Raw genomic sequence first — 18,017 nt, 5'->3', positions numbered from 1 at the left:
AGGAAATTATCCATTTCTTCTAGGTATTCTAGTTTATTTGCGTAGAGGTGTTTATAGTATTCTCTGATGGTAGTTTGTATTTCTGTGGGATCAGTGGTGAATATCCCCTTTATCATTTTTTATTGCATCTATTTGATTCTTCTCTCTTTTCTTCTTTATTAGTCTTGCTAGTGGTCTATCAATTTTGTTGATCTTCTCTAAAAACCAGCTCCTGGATTCATTGATTTTTTCGAGGGTTTTTTGTGTCTCTATCTCCTTAAGTTCCGCTCTGATCTTAGTTATTTCTGGCCTTCTGCTAGCTTTTGAATGTGTTTGCTCTTGCTTCTCTAGTTCTCTTAATTGTGATGTTAGGGTGTCAATTTTAGATCTTTCCTGCTTTCTCTTGTGGGCATTTAGTGCCATAAATTTCCCTCTACATACTGCTTTAAATGTGTTCCAGAGATTCTGATATGTTGTATCTTCATTCTCATTGGTTTCAAGGAACATTTTTGTTTCTGCCTTAATTTCGTTATGTACCCAGTAGTCATTCAGGAGCAGGTTGTTCAGTTTCCATGTAGTTGAGCGGTTTTGATTGAGTTTCTTAGTCGAGTTCTAGTTGGATTGCACTGTGGTCTGAGAGACAGTTTATTATAATTTCTGTTCTTTTACATTTGCTGAGGAGTGCTTTACTTCCAATTATGTGGTCAATTTTGGAATAAGTGTGGTGTGGTGCTGATAAGAATGTATATTCTGTTGATTTGGGGTGGAGAGTTCTGCAGATGTCTATTAGGTCCGTTTGGTGCAGAGCCGAGTTCAATTCCTGGATATCTTTGTTAACTTTCTGTCTCGTTGATCTGTCTAATGTTGACAGTGGGGTGCTAAAGTCTCCCATTATTATTGTATGGGAGTCTAAGTCTCTTTGTAAGTCTCTAAGGACTTGCTTTATGAATCTGGATGCTCCTGTATTGGGTGCATACATATTTAGGATAGTTAGCTCTTCCTGATGAATTGATCCTTTTACCATTATGTCATGGCCTTCTTTGTCTCTTTTGATCTTTGATGGTTTAAAGTCTGTTTTATCAGAGACTAGGATTGCAACCCCTGCCTTTTTTTGTTTTCCATTTGCTTGGTAGATCTTCCTCCATCCCTTTATTTTGAGCCTATGTGTGTCTCTGCATGTGAGATGGGTCTCCTGAATACAGCAAACTGATGGGTCTTGACTCTTTATCCAATTTGCCAGTATCTGTCTTTTAATTGGAGCATTTAGTCCGTTTACATTTAAGGTTAATATTGTTATGTGTGAACTTCATCCTGCCATTATGATATTAACTGGTTATTTTGCTCGTTAGTTGATGCAGTTTCTTTCTAGCATCAATGGACTTTACATTTTGGCATGTTTTTCAATGGCTGGTACTTGTTGTTCCTTTCCATGTTTAGTGCTTCCTTCAGGATCTCTTGTAGGGCAGGCCTGGTGGTGACAAAATCTCTAAGCATTTGCTTGTTTGTAAAGGATTTTATTTCTCCTTCACTTATGAAACTTAGTTTGGCTGGATATGAAATTCTGAGTTGAAAATTCTTTCTTTAAAAATGTTGAATATTGGCCCCCACTCTCTTCTGGCTTGTAGAGTTTCTGCCGAGAGATCTGCTGTTAGTCTGATGGGCTTCCCTTTGTGGGTAACCTGACCTTTCTCTCTGGCTGCCCTTAAGATTTTTTCCTTCATTTCAACTTTGGTGAATCTGGCAATTATGTGTCTTGGAGTTGCTCTTCTTGAGGAGTATCTTTGTGGCATTCTCTGTATTTCCTGAATTTGGATGTTGGCCTGCCTTACTAGGTTGGGGAAGTTCTCCTGGATGATATCCTCCAGAGTGTTTTCCAACTTGGTTCCATTTTCCCTGTCACTTTCAGGCAGACCAATCAGATGTAGATTTGGTCTTTTCACATAATCCCATATTTCTTGGAGGCTTTGTTCATTTCTTTTTACTCTTTTTTCTCTACATTTCTCTTCTCACTTAATTTCATTCATGATCTTCAATCAATGATACTCTTTCTTCCAGCTGATCGAGTCAGTTACTGAAGCTTGTGCATTTGTCACGTAGTTCTCGTGTCATGGTTTTCATCTCTTGTCAGTTCGTTTATGGTCTTCTCTGCATTGATTATTCTAGTTATCCATTCTTCCCTTCTTTTTTCAAGGTTTTTAGTTTCTTTGTGCTGGGTAGGTAGTTCCTCCTTTAGCTCTGAGAAGTTTGATCAACTGAAGCCTTCTTCTCTCAACTCGTCAAAGTCATTTTCCATCCAGCTTTGTTCCACTGCTGGCGATGAGCTGCATTCCTTTGGAGGGGGAGATGTGCTCCGATTTTTTTGATTTTCCAGCTTTTTGCACCGCTTTTTCCCCATCTTTGTGGTTTTATCTGCCTTTGGTCTTTGATTATGGTGACTTACTGATGGGGTTTTGGTGTGGGTATCCTTTCTGTTTGTTAGTTTTCCTTCTAACAGTCAGGACCCTCAGCTGTAGGTCTACTGGAGTTTGCTTGAGGTTCATTCCAGACCCTCTTTGCTTGGGTATCAGCAGTGGAGGCTGCAGAAAATAGAATATTGCTGAACAGCAAGTGTTACTGTCTGATTCTTGCTCTGGAAGCTTCGTCTCAGGGGTGTACCCAGCCGTGTGAGGTGTGAGGTGTCGGTCTGCACCTAGTAGGGGATGTCTCCCAGTTAGGCTAATCAGGTCAGGGACCCACTCGAGCAGGCAGTCTGTCCATTCTCAGGTCTCAGCCTCCATGCTGGGAGAACCACTGCTCTCTTCAAAGCTGTCAGACAGGGACATTTACATCTACAGAGGTTTCTGCTGCTTTTTGTTTAGCTATGCCCTGTCCCCAGAGGTGGAGTCTACCCTAAACTTTTCTTTAACTTAATATAAGGTCATCGTAAGAAAGAACATTTTTGTGTTCATTACAGCATCTGCTGCTGGTGGTCACTGTAGAGTGAACGGGTTTAGCACAGTAGTCAGTTCCCAACCGTTTTGGCAACAGGGACCAATTTCATGGAAGACAACTTTTCCATGGACAGGTGGGCAGGGGTGGGGGTGATGGTTTCAGGATGAAGCTGTTCCACCTCACATCATCAGGCATTAGATTCTCATAAACAGCATGCAACCTAGATCCCTCGCATGCACAGTTCACAATAGGGTTCGTGCTCCTGTGGGAACCTCATGCTCTTGTCTGACAGGAGATAGAGCTCAGGTGGTAATGTCTGTTTGCCCGCCACTCACCCTCCTGCTGTGTGGCCCAGTTCCTAACTCACCACAGGCCAGTACCGGTCTGCAGCCTGGGGTCTGGGGACCCCTGGTTTAGCAGAGACCAGAGCCTAGGTCTAGTCTTATCCCAAGCTATATCTCCTTAGCAAAGGGTGGTAACCTATGTGAGGTTCAGTTTCCTGACCTGTGAAATGGAGAAAAATGTATCTAACCTCCATTTTCACAGGACTATTGTGTAGAACAAATTAGATAAATTAGACAGACATTTGAGACTGTTTTGCAATTCTAATGTATTGTTCAAATATGAAGCATTATCATTCAGCATGAAATGCATACCAGGTGACTAGATGTGACTCGATGTGCTTCATCATAAATATTTTAATATAAGTGTAAAAAAATGTTTAGTCAAAATAATAGATTTTGGAATAAACAGGCTGTCTTGAAATAACATAAAATTCCCCATAACTCCAATATGAAAACTGCATCGGTGGGTCTTGGTGAGTTTTAAAGATGCAGTATAAAATTGACATCTATAACAGGTATACTAATTAATTTTGTATGAAAATAGAAAGCTAAAATTTTAGGAGTAGAACTAAATGAGATTCTATTCATATATATTAATTTTACTAAAGTATACTGATTTAAGTGTCCACCAACTTTCTGGCATTGAATAATAAAACTCAGTAACAAACAACATAATTTTGTTTGTTTTTTAAAAAGAGAGAGCTTGGGTATTTTCTTAGTAGCAACAACATGGAAGCTGAAGATGATACAGCTACAATGGCACAATCCCAATTCTGAGATGTGTGAAGTGCTATGATCCCTGAGCAAATCAAATAATAATTTACTTGCCTCACTGAGAGATCTGTAAGAAAGACAGGGAATAAAAAGACTGAATTAGGCCAGGCACAGTGGCTCACGACTGTAATCCCAGCACTTTGGGAGGCTGAGGCGGGCAGAGCAGCTGAGTTCAGAGGTTTGAGACCAGCCTGGCCAATGTGGTGAAACCCCATCTCTACTAAAAATGCAAAAATTAGCTGGATGTGGTGGCACGTGCCTGTAATCTCAGCTACTCGGAAGGCTGAGGTGGGGGAATCTCTTGAACCCAGGAGCTGGAGGTTGCAGTGAGTCGAGATCGCACCACTGCACTCCAGCCTGGTGACAAAGCGAGACTCCATCTCAAAAAAATAAAAATAAAAAATAAAAAGACTGAATTAGCTCTGCAGAGCCATATACCCAGTGGTCATAAAGCACACAATGGAGACTTTTTCTTGGACAACAAAGAACTATAGTGATTACAGAAAATTATTTGCAATAAGAGAATTTAAAGAGTGTTCAACTTGGTTCATTTTTTACATAGTCATAGAACTAAGGAGATGCCTCTATACTGAAAAAAATATTAATTGAAAGTGAAGTTACAGTTAAGTGAAATTAAAGTTAAAGTGAAGTTAAGTGAAATTATCTACAGATAAGATCAAACAGTGATAGGACATGGATATAGCATGTGTGGGGTTTTTCGTGTCCTCCAACAATAGTACGTGGTTCCTGTTTTTTACTGCCCTGTGCAACAAATCAAAGGCAGAAACGAACATAACTCATTTTATTGTGCTTTGTTTTATGATGCTTCACAAATATTGTGGTTTTTAGAAACTGAAGGTTTGTAGCAACCCTGCATCAAGCAAGTCTATCAGTGCCATTTTTTCAAAGGTAGGTTCTCACTTTGGGTCTCTGTGTAACATTTTAGTAATTCTAGCAATATTTCAAAGTTTTAAATCATTGTTATATTTGTTATCAGGATCTTTAATGTTACTGTTGCAATTGTTTGCAATACCACAAACAGCATCCATGTAAGATGGCAAACTTAATAAATGTTGTATGTGCTCTGACTGCTCCACTGACCAGACAGTCCCCATATCTCTCCCTTTTCTCAGGTCTCCTTATTCCCTAAAACACCATAATATTGAAGTTATGTCAATGAATAATCCTAAATTGGTTTCTACATGTTCAGGTGATGAGTTGCATATCTCTCACTTTAAATCAAAAGCTAGAAATGACTGGGCTTAGTGAGGAAAGCATGCCAAATCTGATAGCCCAAAGGGTAGGCCTTTGGTGCCAAATAGTTAACCAACCTGTGGCAAAGGAAAAGTTCTTGAAGAAAATTAAAAGTGCTTATCCACTGAACACACAAATGATAAGAAAGCCAGACAGCCTTATTGCTGATATGGAGAAAGTTTGAATGGTCTGAATAGAAGATCAAATCAGCCACAGCATTCCCTTAAACCAAGGCCTAATCCAGAGCAAGGCTTCAACTCTCTTCAAGTCTGTGAAGGCTAAAAGAGGTGAGAAAGCTGCAGGAAAAAAATGAAGCTAGCAGAGATTGGTTCATGAGGTTAAAGGGAAGGAACTATTTTCATAACATAAAATTGCAAGGTGAAACAGCAAGTGCTGATGGATAAGCTGGAGCAAATTATCCGGGAGACCTACTTAAGGACACTGGTGAAGGTGGCTACACTCTACAGTAGATTTTCAATGCAGATGAAACAGCCTTCTATTGGAAGAAGATACCATCTAGGCCTTTCAGAGCTAAAGAAAAGTGAATGTCTGGCTTCAAAGGATAGGCTGACTTTCTTCTTAGGGTCCATATAGCTGGTGACTTTAAGTTGAAGTCAGTGCTCATTTACCATTCCAGAAATCCTAAGGCCCTTAAGAATTGTGCCAAAGCTACTCTGCCTGTGCTCTATAAATGGAAAAACAAAGCCTAGATGACATAACACTTGATTATAGCATGGTTTACTGAATATTTTAAGTTCACTCTTGAGACCTACTGCTAAGAAAGATTCCTTTCAAAATCTTACTTCTCATTCACAATGCACCTCTTTACCCAAGAGCACTGTTGGAGATATACAATGAGATTCATGTTGTTTTCATGTCTGCTAACCCAACATCCACTTTGCAGCCCATGGATCAAGGAGTAATTTAAACTCTAAGTCCTATTAAGAAATGCATTTTGTAAGCCTATAGTTGTCACACACAGTGATTCCTCTAATGAATGTGGGCAAAGACAGTTAAAAACCTGGAAGAGATTCACCAGTCTGAATGCCACTAAGAACATTTGTGACTCATGGGAGTTCAAAATCTCAACACGAATAGGAGTTTGGAAGAACTTAATGCCAACCTTCATGAAGGCTTTGTGGGTTTAGGACTTTGGCAGAGGAAGTAACTGTAGATGTGGTAGAAATAGCAAGAGAACTATAATTAGAAGTGGGGCTTGAAGACGTGACTGAATTGTTGCAATCTCATGATCAAACCTGAATGGATAAGAAGTGGCTTTTTATGGATGAGCAAAGAAAGTCATTTCTTGGGACAGAATCTACTCCTGGTGAAGATTCTGTGAACATTGTTGAAACAACAACAAAGGATTTATACTGTTACCTAACTTTAATTCATAAAGTAACATCAAACAAAATTTGAGAAGGTCGACTCCAATCTTGGAAGAAGTTCTACTATGGGTAAAATGTATTAAATAGCATCACATGCTACAGAGAAATGTTTTTGTGAAAGGAAGAGTTAACTGATTGAAGAAGTCAATCGAGTTTCATTGTTGTCTTATTTTAAGAAAATTGCCACAGCCACCCAACCTTCACCAACCACCACCCTGATCAGTCAGCAGCTGTCAATACTATGGCAAGACCCTCAAGCAGAAAAGAGATTATGATTAACTGAAAGCTCAGATGACTGTTAGCATTTTTTAGCAATAAAGTATTTTTAAATTAAGATACATATGCTGTGTTTTTAGACATAATCTATTGCACACTTAATAAACAATAGTATAGTGAAAATATAACTGTTACAGATGCTGGAAAAAAAAGAAGTTCATGTGACTTGCCTTTTTGCAGTGATTGGAAGTGAACTCACAATACATCCAAGGTGTGCCTGTAATGACGGTGAAAACTAGTGGTATAGTTATACCTTCAGGTATAACTTCCCTCCAGCACAATTTTACACTGGTCAGCAGTCTCCAGTGGCCTATTAAACAATTCTGTATCATTCTTTTGAAAAGTATAACCAATGACTTTGATGAAGATAGAACTTTTTTATTAAGTGCATGGTTTATAAGCTGTAAAGAATAATGAAAAAGTTAAGTGGCAGATCAATATATAGAATAAAGTTGATACTCCAGAATTATGACCTGAATTAAACAATAAAATTTGACAGTAATAAAAGTAAAGTCCTCCACTAAAGTTACAAAAATTAGTGGCATTAAATAGGATGAGAAGCCTGGCTTAAGTACAGCTTTAGAATAGAAATTCCTTTCTTTTTGCTTTGTATTTCCATATGGGGAGAACTCCAATATGGTGACCTTCCTCGTCTCATGTCATGACTTATTTGACTCCTGGATAACAATAATTAATTCATGAATTGATTGGAGTTAATCTTTTATACTTATTTATAAGTGTGTAAGTACTAACTAAAATGTCCCAACTGTTTCATGACTGCACTGTTCCAATGTCCAGGTTCATGGGAGCTGAGTATAAGTAGAGGCAAACCCATAGTGCCCCACACATAAGCATATACTCTAACAGAGATTGCATTTTCAATAAATTCCCATTCATGTGAATTTTGTCCCTCTTTCAATTTTTTCCCAATGTCATATGGGCAAAATTATTATTTATGGTGTTCCCTCAAACTTAAATGTTTTGTGCGAGATAACTTAAAGTATCAATACTTAGCCAAGAATATACAAGATTTAATGGTAGACAACAAGAGGAATTTAAAGTATGTGAAGGACTCTCTTTTAGAACAGGGATTACTTTATCTAGACTCCAGAGGGAAATCAATTTTATAAAATATAGAAAAGACTTCCAGCAAAAGAGCGTATTCATTCATTTGAGAATCTAGCACATGCTAAGCACAGTGCAAAGTACTGAAGATACAACAGTGAATGTAACAAGCTTGAGCCCATTCCTTCATGACATTTGCTATTTATAGAGAATAACAAACAAAAAAATTATGGTACAGTGAATAAGTACTGTTACAGGAAAAAACAAGGATGTTACTGGAATGCTTATAACAGGACATCTAAGTCTAGGGCATAAGAAAAAGATTCCAAGAGGAAAGAAATATTAAGTTGACAACTAAACATAACTAATAAAATTGCTCCAATTGCAGGAAGGGAAAATAGAACAGTGATCCAGACAGTAGAAAAAACACATGAAAAAAAACTCAGAAGGGAGCAAAGGTCTTTATCCTAAAGATAATGGGAAATCACTAGGAGTAGAAGTGTACCAAAATCAAATTTGCAATTTTAAGATCATGCTAACTGTTCCGTGAAGAATGGAGGGTAGCATGGGGGAGGGGAGATACAAAGTGTGTGCAAGGTGATGAAGAGGGGTGCAGAGATTTGGGATATTCTTAGGAAATAGAATTAATGTCTTGTGAGGTGGTGAGCTCCCCATTACCCGAAAGTTTTGAGAAGATGCTGAATGACCATGAAGTTGTCAAGGGTATTATATGTAAGCTTTATATATTGACTAAACATAGAGTAATCTCTAAGGACATGGCTGTCTCTAGGTTTCTTCACCGCACTCATTAGCTAAGCTGACTAGAAGTGGGTGAAAGTCCTTATTTCTCATTGAGATTGGAAGTGTTTGCTAACGTCAGGTCTAATGAGCTATGTTCTCTCCAACTGAGTACCCAAACCAGTGGTGAATTTCTGATGTGAAGGTGGCAAGGACTGAGTTACCTGTAACAAGATGATTGATGATTTTTTTTTTGACATTTCTATTTTCAAAATGATACCATAACTTGGAATTTAGCATTCCCTAGATAACTTTTAGAGACAGGATTGGTATAATCAGGGACCATTAGGGATAAGTGAAATCAATCTGCATAAATTATGACTGGTGGTTTTAATTTATCCTTTAGATGTTTAACTCTTATCAAAGCAAAATATGCATATAGTTTAGCAAATCAGATTAAACCCAAATATTTACAATGTGTAATATTTTACAATGAAAACCAGTGGTCTCCTGCCCATCCTCAAGTCCTGTTCGCCAAAGGCTTTCACTTTCAGCTCTTCCAGCTATTTATTCTGGCATTTACCTCTCCTAATATTTATTCTGATATTTATTTATCTTTTAAAGAACTTATTCATAGGCTTCAATTACAACAGACACACATTTAAATTTATTTTTCTCTTCAAGCTTTACTTGCTTTCTCCATAAAATAGAAGAAAACAGTAAACATTCAACCACTAGATCACTGTGGGGCTCAAATGAGATTACCTCCAAGATCTATCACCACTATCACGTCCAATCTCCTTTTCATTCACAGAACAAGTTCTCATTAACCCTTTTAGCCATAAAAGCTCACCAAGTTTTAACAGGACACATGGCTGTCCAGGAGAGACCCCATTTTGAAGTCTTATTGCAGCTAGGAGTGGCCATGTGACTAAGTTTTCTCTAGTAGAATATGAATGGAAACAATTAGCGCCAGTTCCAAGAAAAAAAAAGTAGTACCACTCCAGATCTTCCCTTTCTTACTTCCTAAAAGCTGGAAAGCAGATATACTGATATGAGACATCTTTGACCAGAACAAAGACAACACCTTAAAACACAGCAAGGCGGCAGGATGGAGGGACTCCAAGTCTCAGACGATCTGGTGAAGGAGAGTTGTTGTAGCCACCTCTATATCAGCAGTTCACCACTGATTTGGGTAGCTAATTGAGAAAACACAAATTCATCTGTCTATTGTATACTCTGATAACCTCTAGATTCTTATGTGGAAAACAAATATTTCCATTAACTTAATTTGAACCACTATATTTTAAAGTATTTTTATTATACTAACTCAGCCTGTGCACTTAATTGCACACATTTTGTAAACTATCAAGTTCTAGTTGATGTTCATTTACAACAGTTTGACTCAGTCACATATAGCTATTCACAATAGCTCTGCTCTTTCACCATGCCCTACCAAGTTCCCATCCCTTCTAAAAATTAGAGCAAGTCGGCCATGCAAATTAGCACAGAAGTAGCAATTTACCAAATAGATCCCAGGTGGTTTCATGGAGTTAATATAGCTTCTAAAAGTACCTAACCATTCCTGCTCAAAGATTAAACCCTGGAAGGATCTGACTCATTATAAACTAGAACTTTCAAGTTCTTAGATTTTGCTAGTAGTTTTATAACACATGGTTAGTTGGGTGAGAACAACTAAGGAACAACTAAGACAATTGACTGTTCAATTTAACAAACACTAATTGAATAACCAACATACTTATGGCATTGACTTAGAAAACCACTCCCACCTAAATTGGAAACAGTTCTGGAACTAGATTAGAGAATGGAGACTCTAATCTTGGTAACAGTGACTGCTAAGGCCTAAACTTTTTGGTAACAGTGACTGCTAAGACCTAAAATAAGTGGAGGCATTGTGGAATATAGAAAATAATAACATTAAACAGGCATCCAGGTACATACTCTCAATTCCCATCCTTGAACTAAAGGGAATACTTAGGGGGAAAATCCAGAAAACCAGTCGGTGGCACTCACCTTTGAAGAAAGATGTATTTTGTCTTGTACAGTGATGGTACTTCAAAATTATAAGGAAAACAGCCTGGCATACGACAATTTGATATTATCATGGCACAGACCTCTCAAATACTTGATTGAGCTTCTCAAACAAACTTTTAAAACTGAAATAACTTATTTGTATTACTTCATTAAACTGCCTCAATTATTTTATAGCTAAGCTAGTGAAAGTTTGCATTTCTGAATTCCAGCATCCAATGCCTCCATGGAAACAGACTGATCATATTCTACAAGTGAAAAATTTGGACATGCTGCCTGTTGGGTTATGAATATATGGAGATGGTTAAACAGGCGATTTGAAATTGAGACAATTCCAGAAAACAATCTTTGTATATGATTTGCCATTACAATTTTCAGCTCGTGCTGGTATCAAGCTATTGTCTACATAAACTCTACATATGAATACGATAAGCCTATCTGGAATTACAATTAATACAGTCTTTGCTTATCTTATTTTTAAAGCCAAAATTCAATCTCATAAGTATTTTGTAAAATCATATTTTATAAAGATAAGTGGTTTATTAATTGTTTTAACAAGATCTATTCTGCCAAACAGCATACAAAAGAGGGAATATTCTTCTGTTTTTTTAATTAATGGACTGTACCCCATTAACACATACAATTATTATTATTTTTAATTTTTATGGATGCATATTATGGAAAATATGATAGTTAGATATAAGCATACAATGTGTAATGATCAAATCTGGGTAACTGGGATATTCATCATCCCAAACATTTATCATTTCTTTGTGTTGGGAATATTCCCATTCTACTCTATTAGTTATTTTGAAATGTACCATAAATTATTGTTAACTATAATCGCCATATTGTGCTACCAAACACTAGATCTTATTCCTTCTAACTCTACCTCTGTACCTATTAACCAACCCCTCATTATCCCCCCTTCTCCAGCAACTCAACATCAGCACTCCTATGCTTATTGCGGCACTATTCACAATAGCCTAGATATGGATGCAGCGTAAGTGTCCATCCACAGATGAATGGATAAAGAAACTGTGATATATACACACAATGAAATACAATTGAGCCATAAAAAGAATGAAATTGGCTGGGCGCGGTGGCTGATGCCTGTAATCCCAGCACTTTGGGAGGCCGAGGCGGGCAGATCACAAGGTCAGGAGATCGTGACCACAGTGAAACCCTGTCTCTACTAAAAATAAAAAAAATTAGCTGGGCGTGGTGGCGGGTGCCTGTAGTCCCAGCTAATCAGGAGGCTGAGGCAGGAGAATGACGTGAACCTGGGAGGCCGAGCTTGCAGTGAGCCGAGATCGAGCCACTGCACTCCAGTCTGGACTACAGAGCGAGACTCCATCTCAAAAAAAAAAAAAAAAAAAAAGAATGAAATCTTGTCATTTGCAACAACATGGATGGAACTGGAGACTGGAGGACACTATGTTAAGTGAAATAGGCCAGGCACAGAAAGACAAATGTTTCATATTCTCACTTGTGTGCTTAAAAAATTGATCTCTTGGAGGCGGCAAATAGAATGGTGGTTGTAATTATTATTCTTTTAAATACTAGTGTAACTGACGTGCTACTTGAGCACTGGCTTCCCAGAGGGATAATGTTGTCGAACAGGGAGTGTCATGAAGTGCCTTCAAACACTTTGTACATCATGAGCTTCCCCTGTGAGACGGGGCGGCACAATCACCAAGGGACAGCCAGCGTTTTTGCAAAATGTGTCAGAAGAATGATCAGCCTTCCAAAGACTTCAGTAGGAGAGATTTAATACTTAGTGAATGAGCTCTGACCAAGAGCACAAGCAAGTCTAAAGTTTAGTGATAAGGTCCCTAAACTGAAAAGAAGACATTTTGGTACAGACCAGACTGGATAATAAGAACAATATAAAACTCCCAGAAGAGAACCCATCTTGGGCAAAACTTACTCCCTAAGCCCTGACAGGTTAAAGTTAATCATTTTCCCTAGAGAACAAGGCAGGAGGCAGAAGAGATTGAAATCAGAAACCACTGGGAGGCTGTTTATATTATTGCGAATGTGTATCACAGACTTCATTTCTGAGGTGGGCCCTTATTCTGAAGTGGGCCATTATAAAATTCTGGGGTAAAGAATACTTCAGTGTTAGTAATGAAAATATCTTAACAGGGAACACAGTACCTAACCACTAAATACAAGATTCCAGTGCCCCGAGTGAATAAACACCACAGAAAGTTCAATCCTTATGACACTTCTGATCACTTGCTTTTTCTTTTAGGAAAATTTTAGGGTCTTAAAAGAATGAACCAGTTTTAAAAATAACTTTATTTTAAAATAACTGGATATTCTAATAATCAGGCTCATTTAGCACTGTTGATTAAATTGGGAGTAAAAGTTTGAGTGTAGATCTCTTTGCTGAGGCTGAGGACTATCTTCTGTGCGTGTTTCAGGATAATGAATTCTGCAGTATTGCAAAGTATTTTCCTCTTTACTCTGGCGTGTCATAGTAATATGATGGGAGTGTGACTCTGCACCAGTGCCCTTTGGATTTTGAGTCCATATCAAAATCTGTGCTAAACACAATCGGGAATTACAACCAGTTAAATGGGTTAATGACACACTTCCTTTCCCAGAGTCTTCTTTTTATTTTTTAAAAGCATTGTTTAGAAATAATTCCTATATTCATGCAAGTCACCCACTTAAAATATAAAATTCAGTGATTTTAAGTATTTTACAGAAATGTACAATCATTACCATAATTTTAAATATGTTCATCACCTCGATAGCAACCCCATACCCTTCAGCTATCATCCACCTACAGCCCTATCCTCCTAAGCTTTAAGAAGTTACCATTAATCTATGTTCTGTCTGTATAGACTTGCCTGTTCAGGACGTTTTGTATGAATGGAATCTTACAATAATGTGGCATTTCAGGACTGGTCTGTTTTACTTAGCGTAATGTTTTCAAAATTAATTCACATTGTACCATATATCGAACTTTATTCCTTTACATGGTCAAATACTATTTGATTGTATAGATATACCACATTTAGTTTATTCATTCAGCCACTTGAGTTGTGCCTAATTTATGGCTATCATAAATAATGCTGCTGTGAACATTTCTTTACGTGTGAGTGTTTGTGTAAATGTGTCTCTTCTCTCCTCTTGGGAAAATGCATAGGAGTAAAATTGCTAGAACATAAGATAACTCTATGTATTGTGAGGAACTGCCAGATTGTTTCCCAAAGCAGCTACACTACTTTACATTCTCATCAGCAGTTTAGGACGGTTCCAATTTCTCCACTTCCTCACCAATACTTGATTTTATCTGACTTTTGGAATCTAGCCATCCTCGTAGGTAAGAGTAGTGTCTCATATGGTTTTGATTTGCATTTCCCTGGTGACTCAGGATGTTGAGCATCCTTTCATGTGCTTATTGACCATTTGAATATATTTCTTAGTGATAAGACTATTTGGATCCTATGACCATTTTTGATTGGGTTATTTGCTTTTTTTATGTCTCAAAATGTGTTTTAATTCCATCTGATATCTCATATTCCATGGACAAACAGTTTTTCTTTCCTTTCATTAAAATATAGTTGAATTGTTTTTCTTCAAAGGCTAAAGCCTTTTTAGAGCACTAGTTTCCATGCAGTAAGCTTCTGCTTTTGGAGAGCATCAGAGATTTTTATTGCCTTCCTTCAGGCTCCATGACATCACTAAATAAACCTGACACAATTCTTTTCTGCACTAGTAGTTAGAGTGTTCCAACCAGAACGGTTTTTATTGATCCCTAGGGGACCAGCTAACAGAGAGAATGACAATGAGTTGGAGAGCTAGGTAAGCTTCTAAAGTGACTGCCAAATTTTAGTATTTTTTCATATTCTTCCAATGCGAATGTATTTTTCACTATGACCTTCAAATGGCACTTAGTATATTCTGGATTCAGACAAAAGGCAATTTCATTTACAAATCTTACAAACTTAATTTCATTATGAGTGAACATTCATTGTCCTGTGATTTCTATGTGTTTGGCATTTTAACAAAGATTACTCTTTATAATAAAGATATGTTTTGCATAAACTTTTATGCGCCAAATACGTTACGTCAATATATATCAATCAAAAAATAAGAGAAATGGAGAACAATAACAGTAACAATAGGCTCTCCCCACTCTGGCAAAATAAAAGCAAAAGCAGCAAAATAAAAATAAGCAGAAAAATGACAAGAGGATCTGACTAATAGAGGAATGTGCTAGAACTGATAATTTAATCAAAAGCCAGCTGTTAATCAAAAGAATAGTTATTTCATCAAGAATCTTTTTAAAAGATTCTTTGTAAAACATTAACCTAATAATTTTGTTCCCCTGTTTAAAACCCTCAGAAGGCTTCCTATTGCTGTTAGGATAGAACCACACATATTTCAAGAGGTGTAAGAGGGAAGCCCTGAACAATCTGGGCCCACATGACCCCGTAAGCCTCACTGTTACCACTTTCTTCCCTGACTCTGAGTTTCATCCTTATTAGCCTTCATCCAATTTTTACTCGCTTTTAAAAGCCCCTATGCATTAGGCTTATCAGAACTTATGGTGAATTTGTATCTGTATTAAATGGTATTAGGGCCAGGGAACCTAGGAATAAGCACGTCCTACAGAGACTATTTCAAAAAGTTTCCAAGGGAGATACACAACAGGGAATAACAACACAGGAACAGAGAAGAATCACAGCACTTTTATGCAGATTTTGGTCCCAATCTAATTCAAACTTTAGGTAACCAAGCTACAATAATGTGAATTGGGCCAGTGAGCTGATTGGCCTCCTTATTTCCTAAGGCAAAACCTAACTTCTCGATTCGTTATACACTAACCAGTGCTATGGAAGAGAGAAAGCACAGAGTGAGAGCCAGTCACCCTGGTACAGAAATGAGCAGAAAAGAAAGAAGGGAACCAGCCACAAAAGAGTGCTAACGACAGAAAGGCGTGAGACGCTGCCCGCCTGCAAAATGGCTGCATCACTGTTCTGGACCCTGAGGAATGCCGCACAGCTCCTCCCCCAGGAGCCGTAAGAACAAGTTGTTGGTGTTAGGGTTAGAAAAAATTCTTGAAATCCATCTCTAATGTCAACATGACTCTCTTTTCTGAGATTTCTTACCTTTCCGTTTTAAAATAAATAATAAGAGGCCGGGCGTGGTAGCTCATGCCTGGAATCCCAGAACTTTCAGAGGCTTAGGCAGGTGGATCCCTTGAGGCAGGCGGATCCCTTGAGGTGAGAAGTTAGAGACCAGCCTGGCCAAAATGGTGAAACCCATCTCTACTGAAAATACAAAAATTAGCTGGGTGTGGTAGCGGGTATCTGTATTCTCAGCCACTCAGGAGGCTCAGGCAGGAGAACTGCTTGAACCCGGGAGGTGGAGGTTGCAGTGAGCAGAGATCACACCACTGCACTCCAGCCTGGGCAAAAGAGTGAGATTCTGTCTTAAAAAATAAAAATAAAGAAATAAAAATAAAATAGCAGTCTTAAAAAAGCAGAAAACCAAAACAGGTAATAGGCGAAAAGTCATGAAAGTTATTTCCCCCAACTAAGATCTAGACTACTTTACTGAAAAAATACGTATATACATTTAAATACTATTTTTTTTTTTGAGACAGAGTCTCGCTCTGTCGCCAAGCTGGAGTTCTGTGGCACGATCTCGACCCACTGCAACCTCTGCCTCCTGGGTACAAGTGATTCTTCGGCCTCTGCCTCCCAAGTAGCTGAGACTACAGGTGCGCACCACCACACCCAGGTAATTTTTGTATTTTTAGTAGAGATGGGGTTTTTACCATGTTGGCCAGGATGGTCTCCATCTCCTGATCTCGTGATCTGCCCACCTCAGCCTCCCAAAGTGCTGGGATTACAGGTGTGAGCCACCCCACCGGGCCTATTTAAATACTTTTTAAAAAAATGTACTTCGTAGGTCTTTTAGGCTATTTAAAGTGCAAAGCAACCAAAATAAAGCTTCTCAATTTACCTTATTTATTAATGGTAAAAGTATTAATAAACCAAGTAGAGAAATTATAATAAATCCTATGGTTCACACTCCACTCACCAAGATAAATCCCAGGTAAACAAAGAGTTTCAAATTATTTTACGTGCCTTCAAAGTACTGAAAGAAACATAGGTGAGTGTTACTATAAACTTAGGATGTGGACCTACAGTTTCAAAATAACTAACAGAAAAGAATAGAGGCAATGGAATTAAATACATGAAAGTTTATGTTTCTCTAGGGACATGTCATCATAAATAACCTGAAAATAGAAACTGGGCAAACTATAATTATATAAATGACAAAGAATTAAAACAAGTACATAAATTACTAAGATCCAAGTAAACGAATAGGTAAAGGAAATATATAGGCAATCCACAAATGTGAATTATAAATTGGGGAAAAATCACTTCTTGTAATGTAGATAACTAATTAAAATTAAAATATTTATAAAATTCAGTAAGAGAAGGAGCAAATATCCAAATCAACACATAGGTAAGGCTAATATAGAGATAACAGATGTTTCATAAATAAATAAGAAAATGTGCATTCGAAAATACTATATTGAGAAAAATTATTAATCACTCAGGGCTTTTTCAGATGTTTATTTGTCTTCTGAAACAAATAAATGAGGTCTTCTGTCCCCCTCCCCTCCTTTCAGGTCACTTCAGCAACGCGATGGAAAATGAAGATGGAAAAGGGAGGTGGAGAGCATGCCCTGGGGAGGTTTGGGGTTGTTTCTCTGCTGTATTTGGAGGAGGCAGATTCAGAAGCAGCTGTGGTATATGAAAGAAAGAATGAAGGGAAAAGAGAATTTTCTGAAGTATGATTGAAAACTGATGGAAGCCACAGGGAACTTATTTGATATCTTCTGCTGTTTTCATACACTGAGTTCTTTTGACTGCTGTGTTGCTCTTAGAATAAACAGTATTAGTCATGGCCTTACATGCTGTACACATAACCTTATAGATAAGGAATGCCTATCTGTATAAAGGTATATTATTGGAAGGAAGGAAGGAAGGAAGGAAGGAAGGAAGGAAGGAAGGAAGGAAGGAAGGAAGGAAGGAAGGAAGGAAGGAGCCAAAAATTCTTTATGATATCTTTGGGTAGATTAGGATGTCCAATGACTTCTGAAAATTTTCTCTTCTCTATTATATAAGTCACACATAAAAGTAAGGGAAAAATAGACATTTGACAAGTTTGGTTATACTAT

General features: G+C 37.8%; 1 long non-coding RNA gene across 1 annotated transcript in view; it reads left to right on the top strand.

Annotated features, from left to right (window-relative positions):
* Positions 1-17,799, top strand: part of LOC140709061 (uncharacterized) — a 350,527-nt gene extending 332,728 nt beyond the window's left edge. Inside the window, exons 2-3 of the long non-coding RNA XR_012089392.1 lie at positions 16,428-16,564; positions 17,466-17,799. This is a non-coding gene — a long non-coding RNA (uncharacterized lncRNA). The remainder of the gene's footprint in view (positions 1-16,427; positions 16,565-17,465) is intronic.
* The last annotated feature ends 218 nt before the right edge of the window (positions 17,800-18,017 follow it).

This window comes from Chlorocebus sabaeus, chromosome 18 (assembly GCF_047675955.1).
Source record: "Chlorocebus sabaeus isolate Y175 chromosome 18, mChlSab1.0.hap1, whole genome shotgun sequence".
NCBI lineage: Eukaryota > Metazoa > Chordata > Mammalia > Primates > Cercopithecidae > Chlorocebus > Chlorocebus sabaeus.
The sequence above is the reverse complement of the archived record's forward strand: the minus strand, read 5'-3'. Positions and strand labels throughout refer to the sequence as shown.